Consider the following 16,185-nt stretch of genomic DNA (forward strand, 5'->3'; position numbering starts at 1 on the left):
CAACACTCTGAATCCAAGCAGCAGATTCTTTCCTCCTCTGATGCCGATCATCACAAAGTTTGATTCAGTCCTTCTCACAATGCCTCACTCCATCTACAAGCTGACTCTGCCAACCAGTGTGACATTCTGCATTCCTTTCCCAATCATCCGCAGAGATTCCAAAGGACATCCCGGAATCTGTGCAGCGGTCTGCCTCTCTTTCTAGACCCTTCGCGAGCGTCAAAGTACTGAAAACTCTTCAGGATCCTGTAATCCGGCATTCACGTGACATGAGCAAGCTGCCTGAGCCCTTTCTTACTAATTAACGTTCCCATAAATGACATGCCAGCACGATTTAGGACTTCCATATTTGTCACCCCCGTGTTGCCATCTTCTTTGAAGAATTTCCAAGCATCTGACGTGGAAGCTGGTTAATCTCCTGTTATGTTTGGCATAAGTCGTCCATGTTTCTGAGTCATACAAAAGAGTGGATAACACACACGTCTTATAAATATGGATTTTCACTTTAATTGACCGTTTGTTAGTGTTCCAGGCTCTGTCTTGCAAAACACAAAAGTTCCCGGCTGCTTTGCTGATTCTGCTAGTGAGCTCAGCGTCAAGATCTACATGGCTGGTAACAGTAGCCAACGTAGCAAAATTGGTCCTCACCATCCAGACGAATACCCCCTAAGGTGATATCTGGAACTGGCTCTGGGGTGTGATAATTGTCTTCTTCAAGCTCTTTGCTAGCCCTGAGATTTTGCATGAATCAGAGCACTTGGTAATAAGATGTTGCAGGACATCAACACGGTGAGCCACAGGGGCTGCATCCTCTGCAAACAGCAGGTCCCTTCTGATGATCTCCTTCACCTTCATCTGAGCTCTGCCCCGTGCAGTGTGTTAAACCCCCATCCCTCCTGTCTGGAACAATGACAGGATATTGTTGCAGGACTTTCATTCTAACTGTCTAAGCCAGTGGTTTCCTGTGCTCTGCGGACCCTGGGGATCCACAGACCATGTCTAAGATTTACTAAAGGATCCGCACCTCCGTTTGAAATGCCGTAGGGCTCTGCAAATGAAGAAAGGTTGCAAACCAATGGTTTAAGCCAGGGGCTCTCAAACTGGGGGTCGGGACTCCTCAAGGGGTTGCAAGGTTATTACATGGGGGGTTGTGAGCTGTCAGTCTCCATCCCAAACCCCACTGCCAGCATTTATAATGTGCTAAATATATAAACAGGTGTTTTTAATTCGTAAGCGGGGGGTCACACTCAGCAGCTTGCTGTGTGGAAGGGGTCACCAGTACAAAAGTTTGAGAACCACTGGTCTAAACCATGGGGCTTAGGGCATTTGCATCTTATTATTTCTGTTTCACAGTGACTAGAGCACCCTGTCATTCTGCTTCTCTTTTCTAGGTGACCCCTGGACTGTCCGGCGGTAGACGCACAGTGTGATCAAGGGACCCCTTAGTGCAACCTGGCAAAAGGACCAGTGAGGGTGCCTGGGGTGTGAGGTCTCACGTTCAAGTGCATGTCACACTGGTCACTAATGTCATTGTGAAACACACGTATGGCTGGTGTGCAAGCAGTTCTGTGTAAACACTGACCATCATGGTCCCAGTGTCTGTGTCTAGGTGGGTGGTCACCAGCAAAGGTGTGAACCAGGTTTTCTGTCAGACAAAGGATGTTTCTCTCTCTCTCTGGCTGTTTACAGGTAAATTAAGTGTCAGATGGTTCACCATGGGGCTCCTCTCTCGCGTCTGAACCAAATGCTGAGGAAGGACGGCGGGGGGAACCACACAGAGAGAAAAGTAACAGGATGGAACAGTGTCAATTACGCTGCTTCTACCTCCATTTATAACTGGAAATTAAACCCCGTTGCTGTATCAGGAACATAAATGACCTGTTGCTACTGCAGTCCCTGGGTGTGTAGAAATTGGTCCCAGCTTCTGAGTAAATTCTCTGAGTGATGACATTTGGTCTGTAATAACGTGTATGTACCGTGTCTGTCTCACTTGTGTCTGAATTCTGTTTATATTTATATGTAATATATTAACTGACTTTTTTTTTGGGGGGGGGTGTTAAGTAGCATGAGGGAAACTCTTTTTGTCTTGTAGGATTTGCAGGATCTAAGGTTTTCCTGAATCTACCTCACCCTCACCCAACAAATGTGCTGTTTTGTCAGATGCTACTTGGTAGTGTGCGAATCCCCAGCTGACTCCTGGAGATGTGCCTGTCCTGCAGCAGTCCCTGCATTCAGAGCTGTGTGTTTATTGCCGCTGGGTGTCCCAGTGGAGGTGTGACAGCTGCTGTCTTGTCTGACGCTCCAGGAGTTGAGCCAGGGAATGTACAGAACAAGAGACATGAGTTGCCCTGGGCTGGAGCTGCAGGGCCAGGCGTTGTAGCGACGGGTGTAGATCCTCTGTGGAGCTGGCGCAGGCAGCGATCTGTGACCCGCACTGACCAGTGGGTTACAGAGTCACTAATGGATCTGGGCAGAAATTTTTCAATAGGCCGTTTTTCCTGTCGGGAAAATGGTGATTCATCAAAAATCAAGACATTCTGCAGGGACATGTCTATTTTGACAAAAGTTTGGATGGAAACGTACCTGGTTGCCAGCCCGCCTGATTCCTCAGCAGCCCACCTGGTGGCCTTCTTAGGAGACTGAGTTGTCAGACTCCCAGGTCCTCAGTATCCTAACAGATGGGGAACTGGGTCTCCCAGTGCTTCCTACCTGTTTGCAAGTTTGCCCCCAGTGCTATGCCAGGGAGCTGGAGAGGTGGAACTAGATATTTTTGCAAAATTCTTCCAAAATTGAATATTTTTAAAACAATCCTTCCCTGGAAAGTATTGCATAGCTGGCCATTAATTCCTATTTTGAACACACCCCATACACACACGCACACACTCTCTCTCTGCAGGAAATGTTTATGCTACCATGGCCAGTGTGGAGCTGGCATAAGGGCACTGCATGTACCCTGTTTCCAGCCCCATGGTGTAGGGCCTGGATTGAGGACGTGGCCGGAATGCACTGTGCTCCACCTATTCTGTGCTACCTAAGGCCAATAGAGAACAGACTGTAGGTTAGAGCAGCCTTGAAGCTGCTCCGATCTACACCAGGCAGAGCTCTGCACAGACCCAGAAGAGGGGAAGCAGAAAGGGGGCTTAAAACTACTTAAATCCCAGCCTGAGCTGAGGAACATGGTAACCGGGGCTCAAGCCCTGTATCTCCAAAGGGGAGGTGTCGACACATCCAGATGTGTTTACAAATCATGGTACAATACTGACTAGGTGCTGTGGTGCAGACAGCAGAGGGAGCCAGAGTTCGCTTCACTGTCACCAGCTCCCCAGCTGCAGTAAATCGGCCAAATCTCCAGCTGGTAGGAGCCAAAGGAGCTGGGTCAGTTAATGGTGGCTGGGGCTAGGGCAGAGGTCCCTAAACTTTTTCAGTCATGCCCCCCGTCCCAGCTCCTTACCTGGTCCCTGCCCCGCTGGGATTGGGGCTGCAGCCAGGAGCAGAGCTGGGGGCCGGGAGCCAGTGGCGAGGGCGGGGCTGGGGGTGAGGCAGAGCTGGGGGCAGAGTGGGGCTGGGTCGCACTCACACTCTGCACCACATGGGGCTGGCCAGGCCGCCCTAAATGTTCCTCTGTGCCCCCCTTAGGGGGGCCCACCGCACAGTTTGGGGAGCACTGGGCTATGACTTGGTAATTGTAACTATAATTCTAATGAGCATTTAAGAGATGCATTTCACACATGCAGTGGAATCGTGCCAGGTGTCTTTTATCACCTGAGGAAAGCGATAGCCGTTCTTTTGTGGTCAGCTGCGCTCCAGAGGTGTCGAAGATCAACTGCTAACTTAGAATCACACTTTAAGATGAGGGAGGTTTATTTTAACCTACTACCTCAGGTGGTCAGAGCTGTCTCCTTACAAAGATGTTGAAGAAATTGCAGCTCTTCAGAGAACTACAAGGAAGATTTGGGCTCTTCTGTCAGACATGCTGGGCAGTGGGTGACATTAGAGAGGTCGTCCTACTTCGCTTATCATCCACAAGGTTCAGGGGAGACCTGTTCACAATCTGCGCGGGAAGAGGATTCTAGTCGAGATCTCGAGTTGGACAAACTGAGCCAGAAGATGATCCCCTGGCTGGAAGCTGGAGCAAGACAAATTCAGACTGCAAATACGCTGCCCCCTTTTTAACAGCGAGTGGAACCGGCCTTCGGAGCCACTTAATGAAGGATGTGGTGGATTCACCATCATGTGAGTGGTTTGACTCAACGAGTGGGTTGGCCTAAGAGCTGTCGCTCAGCCACACGGATTGGGCTCTGGGCCGGCATCACCGGAGGAGAGTCTCTGGCCTGTGTTACGCAGGAGATCAGACGAAATCATCGGAACGGTCCTTTCTGGCCTAAAAAATATACGGTTTTTTTCCTTCCGTTTCTGGAATTTATATTTATTTTGGTTACTTTGCTCAACTGCACTTTGTATAATGGACAAAATCTGCACCATAGTCCAATGCTCCTGTTTGTTCTCGTCACAGCATATGAAGGATGCACAATCATTTTTTAAAAACACAAAAAGTGATAGAGGACTTAGGTACGACACTGGTTTCCTCATTTCCCTGGGGATGCTCAGTCTGTAGTGTAGATGCACCCTCTGTTTTACACTCCTGTTGTAATCACTTGGCCTCAGTTCCCCCATTTATTAAATGTAGAATGTTTGCTCTATCCATGTAGGCTTTGATTTTCAGAGGAGCCTAAGAGTTGAATTTCATTGGGATTTGAACACCTGACACTCTTAGGGTCCTTGGAATCTCAGACTATGATTGTAAATTCTCTGGGGCAGGGAGTGTCTCACACTGTATCTGTGCAGCGCCTAGCACAACGGGGCCCTGATCTCAGCTGGGGCAGGGACTGTCTCTCCCTGTGTGTCTATGCAGCACCTGGCAGAAGGGAGCCCTGATCAGAGCGCTGCCATAATGCATATAACGTCATCCCAGGAATCAAATTATTTTTATACACTGAAAACAATTTTAGAAGCGAAGTGATTTTATAATTTTGTAAATCCAGAACCCTTCCAAAGGGCCTGATCCCCAGCTGGTATAAATCAGGGGAAGCTCCACTGGAGTCAATGGGGCCAGAGCCCAGCTGGTTGATATCAGCCATAGCTCCATTTGAATCAGTGGGCCCAGACCCCCGGCTGGTGTGAATCAGTCTTGCCCCACTGACTTTACTGGAGCGGCCCAGATTTCCCCCAGCTGGGAATTTGTTAATGGTAATAAAGACAGACACACTCGATGTTAAACATTGCACCTATTCAAACAGAGGCCACCAATCCAGCCAGTTAAATGAGCACAGCTTCCTTTTGGCAAATCCATTTATAGTCAGTGTTGCAGATTTCAGACTTGATCTGAGTCTTCTTGACTGCAGCACAGCTGTTCTCTTCCTCAGGCCCCTATACTGCGAATCTAAGGAGCGAAGGAGACAGTCACTATCAATGTGTTCAGAGGTGGGGCAGAGCAGCTTTTCTCCTTCCTTCCAGCATGCTGGGGTTCCAGCCATCGTCTCTCGTCTTTCCCTAGCTAGGCTAATACGTAGAGCAAGTTGTTATGTTTTGGAGAGATGTACATGATACAGAAACGTGCGGGGAAGTGTTTAACGAGGGTGCTCCTTCAGAAATGCCAACCTTTAGAACCCTGCAAATCTTCCGCTTTTGAAACGTACATGAAAAGTTGAGTCAGTTTCAAATTTCAGTTAAAAAATGGGGAAGTTTTGATGAAATTTGTGTGGCTTTTTTTCCTAGGATTAGGGGGTTTGACCCACTATTAAGGTAATTGAAACTTTCTCAGTTTTGAAACTGATCAGATTTTGAATTCTGAAATCTCAAATGTTGATTTAAAAAACAAGAAAAGATTTTAAAAATGGTTTCCTCTGTTGTAACCAGTTCCACAGGCGCCATGGGTGCTCCGGGGCTGTAGCACCTATGGAAAAAAAATAGTGGGTGCTCAGCACCCATCCACCACCCTCCAATCAGCTGTTCAGCGCCAGGCAGGAGATGCCGTGGGGAGAGGGCGAAGCGTGGGCAGGAAGAGGCAGAGTGAGGGTGGGGCCATGGGGGGAGGGGCAGAGTGGGGGCAAGGCCTCGGGGTGCAGCAAGGGTGGAACACCCACTCAGAAAGAAGAAAGTCGGCACCTGTGACCAGGTCTGCCAAGGACTGATGAGCCTAGTGTTGCCAGCCCTCCAGGAATTGAAGTTTAATCTTTAATTATAGATGATGTCATGTGAGTAAACCTCCAGGAATTCATCTAACCAAAGTTGGCAACTCTAAATGAACCCGTGCAAACAGAGACCTTAATGCGTTTATGTATTCACTTAGCTTTCCTCCTCTGGGTACTGCCATTCACTCCAATAAAAAGAACAGGAGGACTTGTGGCACCTTAGAGACTAACATTTATTTGAGCATAAGCTTTCGTGGGCTACAGCCCACTTCATCGGACGTATAGAATGGAACATATAGTAAGGAGATATATATACGTACAGAGAGCATGAAAAGGTGGGAGTTGCCCAACCAACTCTAAGAGGCTAATTAATTAAGATGAACTGTTGTCAGCAGGAGAAAAAAAACTTTTGTAGTGATAATCAAGATGGCCATTTAAGACATTTGACAAGAAGCTATGAGGATACAAAACATGGGGGAAATAGAGTCAATGTGTGTAATGGCTCAGCCATTCCCAGTCTCTGTTTAAGCCTAAATTGATAGTATCTAGTTTGCAAATCAGTTCAAGATCAGCAGTTTCTAATTGGAGTCTGGTTTTGAAGTTTTCTGTTGCAAAATTGCCACGTTTAGGTCTGTTACTGAGTGGCCAGAGAGACTGAAGTGTTCGCCTACCGGTTTTTGAATGTTATGATTCCTGATGTCATATTTGTGTCCGTTTATTCTTTTGCATAGAGACTGTCCTGTTTGGCCAATGTACATGGCAGAGGGGCGGTGCTGGCACATGATGGCATATATCAAGTTGGTAAATGTGCAGGTGAACGAGCCCCTGATGGCGTGGCTGATGTGATTAGGTCCTATGATGGTGTCACCTGAATAGAAATGTGGACAGATTTGGTATTGGGCTTTGTTGCAAGGATAGGTTCCTGGGTTAGTGTTTTTGTTCTGTGGTGTGTGATTACTGGTGAGTATTTGCTTCAGGTTGGGGGGCTGTCTGTAAGCGAGGACTGGTCTGTCTCCCAAGATCTGGGAAAGTGAGGGATCACTCCAATGAGACTTAAAGTTAAACCCATGTGTGTTTGAAAGATTGACTTTTATACTGTAAAATTAATGGATGAAATCCTTCAACAGCAGATTTACCATTGACTTTAATGAGGATTTCACTCTATATACTTATTGCAGACTGATGTCAAATACTAATCAGGAATCACTCACAGCGTTTGATTTAACGGGGAACCATCCACCCAGGTCCACTTCCTCCCTGGGGATGTGATGTTGAGTCCAATCCACACCGGATTTTGATTTCCTGGAATATTCTGTATGAACTCCTGTGAAATGGACACGAGATCAGAGAGAACAGAACATGCAAATGAGACCTGATCTCTAGTTTGGGTTTTGATCATTAATATCAATGACAAATCAGGACTAGCTGAAACAAAGAGGCAAAGTAAGAAAAACACTGGTTGAGACGTTAGCATTTGATTTAAGGATTCTTACTTTTGTGTATTTTGATGTTACAAAACTTGACCTTTCTGAATCTCAACATTTACCGTCAAATAATTATGGTCGGAACTCCCTGCCCAGTATCTGTCCCCGCCCCATGATTTCCCACAACCATGGAAATGTTAAGCAACAAAAATGGTGGGGAAAGTACTTATAAGCCATAATTCTGCACCACTAAACATTTACATTGATAGAAATCTTAAATTATTAAAAATAAATGGAGACTATTTCACTTTAAAATTTTCCAGTGAAAAATAGAAACATTATGAATGAAAATGTTGCTTTCAAAAGTTTGACAGAAAAATAAAAAGAGGGCATCTTGACCTGCGCTCATTAACGAGGACACAACTATGGTGAAGTTTAGCACGTTCCTTACCAGCTCCCCTCGGTCCTGGATCACGAGCAGGTGAGATCCCCTCCGTGAGCAGTCATCATGGCCCCAGCTCCAGTACTGATTCTCTTCCGACAGCCAGTAGCACTTGTCCCTGTGCAGTGCTCAGTGCCTGGGGCAGAGTTTGCACCCGGAGCCCTCTGAAGGGGGAAATGGAACAGTTCTCAATAACGGGTCTGATCATGCCACCAGCTCTGACCAGCTTCCCCCGTAGAGCCGCATGGAGCCTTCCCACTCAGTGTGTTAGTGAGACAAAGTGCAGCGCATTAGCACAGCTCCGGGGAGCGTGGCAACATCATAACAGCATTGGGTGCTCTGTGTCAGTGCTGACCCCAATACCTCTGTGTGGTGCAGGTTAGTGGAACGGGGGGCTCAGGAGGGGGCACTCTCCCTTCACAGCCATTAGTGGCTCCAATGCCCCAGTGTGGCACTGGGAGGCGCTGTGTTAGGTGATCAGAGCTCAATAGGGGGCGCTCTCACCTTGCAGCCACTGCTGACCCCACTGCACCAGTGCAGTGCTAGGGGGCGCTGTGCTGCAGGGCTCAGTGAGGAGTATGCTAATGTCAGTCAATGCTGGCCCTGATCTCAGCTGGGGCAGGGACTGTCTCTCGCTGTGTGTCTGTGCAGCGCCTGGCACAACGGGGCCCTGATCTCAGCTGGGGTGGGGACTGTTTCTCCCTGTGTGTCTGTGCAGCACCCGGCACAACGGGGCCCTGATCTCTGCTGGGGCGGGGACTGCCTCTCGCTGTGTGTCTGTGCAGCGCCTGGCACAACAGGGCCCTGATCTCAGCTGGGGCAGGGACTGTCTCTCGCTGTGTGTCTGTGCAGCGCCTGGCACAACGGGGCCCTGATCTCAGCTGGGGCAGGGCCTGTCTCTCCCTGTGTGTCTGTGCAGCGCCTGGCACAACGGGGCCCTGATCTCAGCTGGGGCAGGGACTGTCTCTCCCTGTGTGTCTGTGCAGCGCCTGGCACAACGGGGCCCTGATCTCAGCTGGGGCAGGGACTGTCTCTCCCTGTGTGTCTGTGCAGCGCCTGGCACAACGGGGCCCTGATCTCAGCTGGGGCAGGGACTGTCTCTCTCTCTGTGTCTGTGCAGCGCCTGACACAACGGGGCCCTGATCTCAGCTGGGACAGGGACTGTCTCTCGCTGTGTGTCTGTGCAGTGCCTAGCACAATGGGGCCCTGATCTCTCTCGCTGTGTGTCTGTGCAGTGCCTGGCACAACGGGGCCCTGATCTCTCTCGCTGTGTGTCTGTGCAGTGCCTGGCACAGTGTGACCCTGATCTCAGTTAGTGCCTCTAGGTGCTACACATGTAATACACCTATCAACCAAAGAACTATAAAATCTTATTATGCTATTATGGCTCCAGCTGCCTGTACAGGGCTCTGACCACCCTGACTGGCCACGAGCTGTCACAGCTGAGGCTGTAGATTCGTGGCAATATTATAGACAGGGGTCAGCAACCTTTCAGAAGTGCTGTGCCAAGTCTTCCTTTATTCACTCTAACTTAAGGTTTCACGTGCCAGTAATACATTTTAATGTTTGTAGAAGGTCTCTTTCTATAAGTCTATAATATAGAACTAAACTATTGTATGTAAAGTAAATAAGGTTTTTAAAATGTTTAAGAAGGTTCATTTAAAATTAAATTAAAATGCAGAGCCCCTCGGACCGGTGGCCAGGACCCAGGCAGGGTGAGTGCCGCTGAAAATCAGCTCGCGTGCCGCCTTCAGCACACATGCCATAGGTTGCCTACCCCTGTTATAGAGGCTCATGAAAGGAGGGATGGGATAGAGAGGAAGTGGGAAAGAAGGTGTCTTGGCTTTATGTAAACATCCGGGTATGTAACAGTGAGGGTGAGTGATGGGTTGGATACATGATGCGTGGGGGGGTTACCTGCTGAGCTGTTTTCCACCCCACACAAATTTCGCTTCAGGCAAGATCGGAAACCCTCCAATGTACGGTTGCACACTGGTGTGTTTTGATTTATCTGCTGGACGGCTGCCATCGGGTGAGTCTGGGATGGGCACTGGCCAACTTTAAGATAAATAGAAGCGAAAAACTGGAAAAGACAAGGCCAGATTCCAGCTGGGGTAAATTAGCCGTAACTCCATCCACAAGGGCTGATTTCTGGTTTTCGCAGTGTGTGCTCCACCCCCGCTCTGTCCTGAGGCCCCGCCCTTGCTCCGCCTCTCCCCGAGGCCCCACCCTCACCCCGACTCTCCCCCCGAGGCCCCGTCCTTGCTACGCTCTTCTTGCCCCTGCTTCACCCCATTCTCCATCCTCTCTCCCTTCCTTGCCCCACTGTCCCCTGCCCCAGCCCCCTTCCCCTGCCCTCCAAACAGCTGATTGGGAGCCATACCAAACCACTATGGCTGGTGGGTGCTGAGCACCCCCTATTTTTTTTCTGTCTGCTTGAGGCCCGGAGCACCCCTGGCATAGGCGCCTATGGCTCCATTGGTGTCAGTGGGTCAGATCCCAGCTGGTGTGACTTGACCGTAGTGCCGTTGGAGTCGATGGGCAGATCCCCAGGCAGTGTAAATCAATAGCACTTAGGCAATTTATAGCAACTGAGAATCTGGCACAGTTGTACCAGAATCACAAGTTTTAAGGCTAGAAGAGACCATTAGGATCATCTAGTCTGACCTCCTGTATCACCCAGGCCAGAGGCCGCCGCTCAGCGATTCTCGCATTGAGCCCCAACAAGCTGTTTTGAGTTCCCGGTGCGTTGCTGGGCCGCAGCCCAAAACCCATAGCCAGGGGCTACTCACCCAGGACAGCCAGCACTATCACAGCTCCCAGCAGGACGATGTTCCCGGCCCATCCCACTCGATGCCAAAGCGGGCACTGCGGACAAGCTGCAAGAATCAAGGGGGGGAAATGCAGAGCCCGTTTGCATGCACCGGGGAGATAACTGCCTGTGGTGCACCCATCCCCATTGACATCTGCAAGGCGACATCTCTGCCCTTTAACGCTCTGGCCTGGCCTGTTTGCAGTTCTTACCTGTCAGTGGAAAGAAGCCCCCTTGTTTGACTGTGGCTAGCTGAGCAAATTGCATGCAAAAGTCTCTGAGAAGGAGGTGGATCTGACACTGCTCTTCTCAGCTCAACAGATCAGGAAACCCGCTGCCGGAAGTGTGTGTGAGGTGGGAGGTGAACGTGTTATAATGCATCTGATGAAGTGGACTATAGCCCACGAAAACTTGTACCCAAGGAATAATACTAGAAGGAACTGGAGTCGGTAATAGAATTCTGTCCTCCTAAGGAACTCACCTGGCTCTGTTTCTGTAGCAGCCGAGTGCCTCATCATAACCCGGGAAACATTTACCCTCCCTGCGCTGCTCTGAGACAGGGCAGCGCAGTTATCCCCACCTTGTGTAGATACCAAGGCCAGAAGGGACCATTGTGATCATCTAGTCTGACCTCTAGGATAGCACAGGACAGATACCTGCCTCAAAGTAATACCTGCAGCGGCGCTGTCAGAAAAACATATCAGCTTGAGTGAAAACCGGTCAGTGATGGAGAATCCCCCATGACCCTTTGTAAATTGCTCCACGGGTTCCCTGTTATAAATGTACCCGTATTTCCAGCCTGAATTTCTCTAGCTTCAAGTTCCAGCCATGGGGTTGTGTTAGACCTTGGCTGGACTGCAGAGCCCGTCATTAAATATTTGTCCTGACAGCCTGGGATCAAGTCACCCCGTCTCCTTCTCTTTGTTAAGCTGACAAGATGGAGCTCCTGGAGTATCTCACTGTAACGCAGGTTTTCTAACTATTTAATCGTTGTCCTGGCTCTTCCCTGACCCCTCTCTAGTTCATTAACCTTCTTCGTGATCTGTGCGCACCAGCACTGGCCGCAGAGCGCAGCAGCGGTTGTATCGCTGACAGATACAGAGGTAACAGAACTCTGCCCTGTCTCTCTACTCGTGGTTTACAGGTGGGAAACTGAGGCAGCGAGTGATGGAGGGCCAGCTTTCCTAAGGTATTTAGGCACCTAAAAACCAGGCTGGGGTGTGATTTTTTTTAAAGCCTCTAAGTCCCACTGAAGCCAACATGTTCAGCTCCACTACCTGTGGAAGTCTGACCCTACGCGCCGAGCTCAAGGCAACACGGGGAGTGTGCAAAAAAGGACCTAACCCCAGGTCCCCGAAGATCTGGGCAAGTGTCCTTCCCCCCATCCCCCGGGCCTCAGTGACCCCGTTCCAAATCCGGAGTGACTCCACTGCAATGAATTGTGTCAGGGCTGGATTCTAATCTCAGTGACCAGAGGAAAAGCCAGAGCAACCCCACTGAAGTCACTGGAGTTAGGACCAAATTCTGATCTCTGTGACCCTGATGTAAATCCGGGGTTAATGCACTGAAGTCAATGAAGCTGTGCCCGCCTACACCAGATGGGGATCTGACCCCTGGTGCATTGCTAGACCTGCTATTTATCAACATTACAGTAGCAAAAATGGAATCCCAGCCTCCCAAAATCCACCCCCCTGATAAACCGCCACAAAGTGAAGTGCACTCACTGCGATGCTGAGCCAGGGCTGACGTGTCGCTGGGCAGGGAGCCTGCCGGCCAGTTTACATAATCATAGACTTCTCCATCAGCCATGGCCAGCAAAGGCAAGAGCTGTGTGTGAAGGCAGCGTCCTAGCTGTGTGTGAGCTAAGACCAACACGCCTCCACCAGGAAATACTGTATCTGTTGAAATCTGCCACCTTCTGACCACTGCATGGGCATTGACGAATGGCTGAATAATTTGTACCTCTGCCCTAGCTGCTCTTTTCAAAAATGCCAGGAGAGTTGAGTGCTCGACTCAACTCCGACTCAATGCAGATCCTAACTCAGTTAGGCAGCAAATTCCAATCTGGAGCCATGCAGAGCCAGAGCAAGCGGTCCTGTGTGTAGATCCTGCCCCTCTGCTTTTGTCTGTGCTCGGAGAATAAATGGTCTTTGAGGGGGCTGCCCACGGTGGTTAGCTGTCAAAAGCCTGTGTAGCTATTTTAGCTGAAGAGGAGGAAATGAGCTTGAAAAGAGAGTGGGTGGGGCAGTTTTCCATCACAAAGTTTCACTAACATGATTTTTCGGTTTTGTTTCGTTTTGGTTTTTCTGTTTTGTTTTGGCAGAAAGCAGCCGCTTTCCTCCAAAAGTTTGGAATGTTCGTCCCCCAACTAACAATCCCCCACCCGGAAAGAAAAGGTTGCAATTGGGGGGTGGAGGGATGGGTGGTAAAAGATTTTGTGTGGGGAGGATGCAGAAGAAGCAGAAAGTTTCCACTGAAAATGTTGATTAAAATGGTAACACAAAAATCACTTCCCATCAACATTTTTTGTGGGGGGAAAAACCAGCATTTCCCGATGTTTGAAATCCAGCTTCTCTGGCCTGGTTTAACTGTGTGGTCCAAAGGGAGGAAGTTGGTGTTTTTATTATTAATTATTTGCCTTGGGGCAGTTGTTTCATTCTATGTGTAGCTAGATAGACTTGCCCTCCCTTAGCACCCTAAAAATAGAAGCGTGGGTGTTGTCTCAGGCTCGCAGCTCACGGCCAGGCCCGCCTGCCTTCCCCCTGGTCTGAGCTCAAGGCACTAGCCCAAGTCACAGCACCGTCCCAGCCACCCTGCCAGTTTTTGTATGCTAGCACCTGTGACTCTAGCCCGAATCTTTTCACAAGTAGCCCTGCTACGTGGGAGCAGAGCATGGCAATGACCTGCTCTGAATGCACGTGCTCCCCAACTGGCCTTCAAACCTCCCTGCTCATTGACTGGCTGAAAAAGTCACCCCCCTGTCACTGAAGTGCAGAAGACCTTTCCACTGCAGAAGACCTTTCCAGCCCACCCACTGCTCTGAAGGTGATGCTACGCCCCGGTGACCTAGAGCGAGGTTTAGAACCTAGCATGAAAACATCTGGAGAACATGGCTGTGTAGAATGATTAATCGTTCCACAGATTTGAAGCTTATTAGGTCATCTTGTCTAACATCCATAATGCAGGCCAGAGATTATCTGTAATGCCACAGCAAGTCCATGGCAGCTGTTTGAGACAGGTGTGTTTTAGGAAGATGCCTTAATTTGATTATACTTGACAGTGCTTTCCTCCAGAGTGAATAGATACAGAACCCAACGACAGGCCCCTATAGATCTGTGTGCAAGTGTAAAACATTTTGGGGTTGAAAAAAAGAGCCTTTTCAAAACCAGACATTTTTACCCCAAAATGTACTTTTGATGAGTTTTTTAAAACACAAAATATTGAATTATTTACCATTTTTCCTTTCCCTCCTGTGACAAAATTGAGGATTTTCTTAGTGTTTCACAGGAATATGGTGCGTGCCACAGTTTTCCCTGTGTTCTTCATGTTTAACGATGGGAGAGGGTTTGTTGGTGCAGAGGACCCTCCAAGTGTGACCTTGCCTAGAAGCCAGGACCCCGGACAGCGGCCTGGAGATGGGGTACCCTAGCAACTGGTGACCTGGAGCACAAGTTCTGTGAGTCCATGACACCCATCTTTTCTCCTCCTTTTTTCTCCAGTGGCAAAAGGGAAAAGATCAGAGGGAGGGGTGGAAAGAGGAAATAACCCACAAACACCCCCCCACCCCGAAAAATGGGGAAAAAATGAAAAAGTTCTAAAAGAAAATTCTGATGAAAATTTCCAAACACACAAAAAATTAAATAAATGAAACATTTAAAAACTTGAAAAATAAAAGATCCGTAGAGTCTAAGGCCAGACTAGACTACTGTGATCATAGTCCTGGGGTAGTCAATTATTTCTTGTCAAAGTCCCAATTTCTTGGTCAAGGTCTAGTCCATGTCCAGACGCCAGAGAAAAGAATAAAATAAATAATAATAATAAATTAGGTAAATAAAAAGATGTCAACGTTCATTGAAAAGCATCTGGTGGTCCGGCTCTGGCCTGTGGTCGGTTGTTGACTATCCCAATTTAGTCTGACCATATAACGTGAGCCAGTGAACTCCACGCAGTCCATGCCTCTTTGAACTATAGCCGGGCTTTCAGAAAAAGATCCAATCTTGAGTCAAGAATTTGGAAACTTTCATCCATTTTTTCACAACCAGCCGTAAGCCCTTATCACGCAAACTGATCCTAGTCCCATTGCGTTGTGGGTCACTTTTGCTCAGGATTGTGGGAGAAATCTGTCCAACTTGGGGAATTGTGGGAAGAGGGAATAATCCACGTGGCTGCAGGGAGGATTCCCAACGGGATTTATTCTTATGTTACCGTAGCACTGCCCCAACCCTAAGCCATTGCTGCTCTACGTACAAATGGTCAGTATTTAGCATGGGCAGAGTTGCCTAGCCAAGCGATGGCATCTTCAGTGGCGCGATGCAGTTCTAGGCCACCGCTAACCTAGTCGTCAGGCATTCATCAACAACGTGTGTCATCGGCTGTGTCGCACCGCAGCTACACAAAGGGCTGTCACGAAGGCCCCAATGACACTGGTTGGCTGCACAGAGACCTTGCCCTGGAATCTGCTCAACAGGGACCATTGGCGACAGGGCAGGTCAAACCCAGGTGGGCAGATTGTGGGGTCAGCGATGAGGGACTGGTTGGGGATTATAACAGATCCATTCCTCTCGCCAGAGTGTTTCCACCCTAACATCCTGCCATGGCAGATGAGACCATAATGGGAGACGTGACGGTTTATAAAGGTAATTGTGCAGCGGCAGGCTTGGGCTGGCGCGTACTTTCTCCAGCAACTTGCGAGTGGTGACCTCTCATCTGATATGAGGCAGAGCGATATTGCTCAGGATTGGGAGCCATGGGAGTGGAGTCGGACGGAGGGTGCTGGAGCTGAGGCACAAGGCGGCAGGTAACTGCGTATCCACCAGTTTGGTGCATTATGATTGACTCCATACTGGTGTGCTGCACTCCGCCACCGAATACGAGGGGGCAAGAGCCTGGTAAGTGGCTTTCTGTCAGTGTTTTCAGCCTGTGCCCTGCCCAATCAGCACACGGCTGCGGCCCATGTGACATCCTCAGGGTCATACAGGTGGTATATATAGTGTGTGGACGCAGCCCACATAACACATAGGGGAGCTGCATATGCAGCCCACAGTGGTAACTAGGTTGAGCACCACTGCTTCTGTCCCAAAGAGCTTCCAAAGAAAA

The 16,185-nt window shown here is 49.1% G+C and overlaps 1 pseudogene; it reads right to left on the minus strand.

Moving 5' to 3' along the window:
* Window positions 1–5,270: 5,270 nt before the first annotated feature.
* On the minus strand, window positions 5,271–13,050 carry LOC127032727 (killer cell lectin-like receptor subfamily F member 1; annotated as a pseudogene).
* Between the last annotated feature and the right edge of the window lie 3,135 nt (window positions 13,051–16,185).

The sequence above is a fragment of the Gopherus flavomarginatus genome, chromosome 12 (genome assembly GCF_025201925.1).
Source record: "Gopherus flavomarginatus isolate rGopFla2 chromosome 12, rGopFla2.mat.asm, whole genome shotgun sequence".
NCBI classification, from domain to species: Eukaryota; Metazoa; Chordata; order Testudines; family Testudinidae; genus Gopherus; species Gopherus flavomarginatus.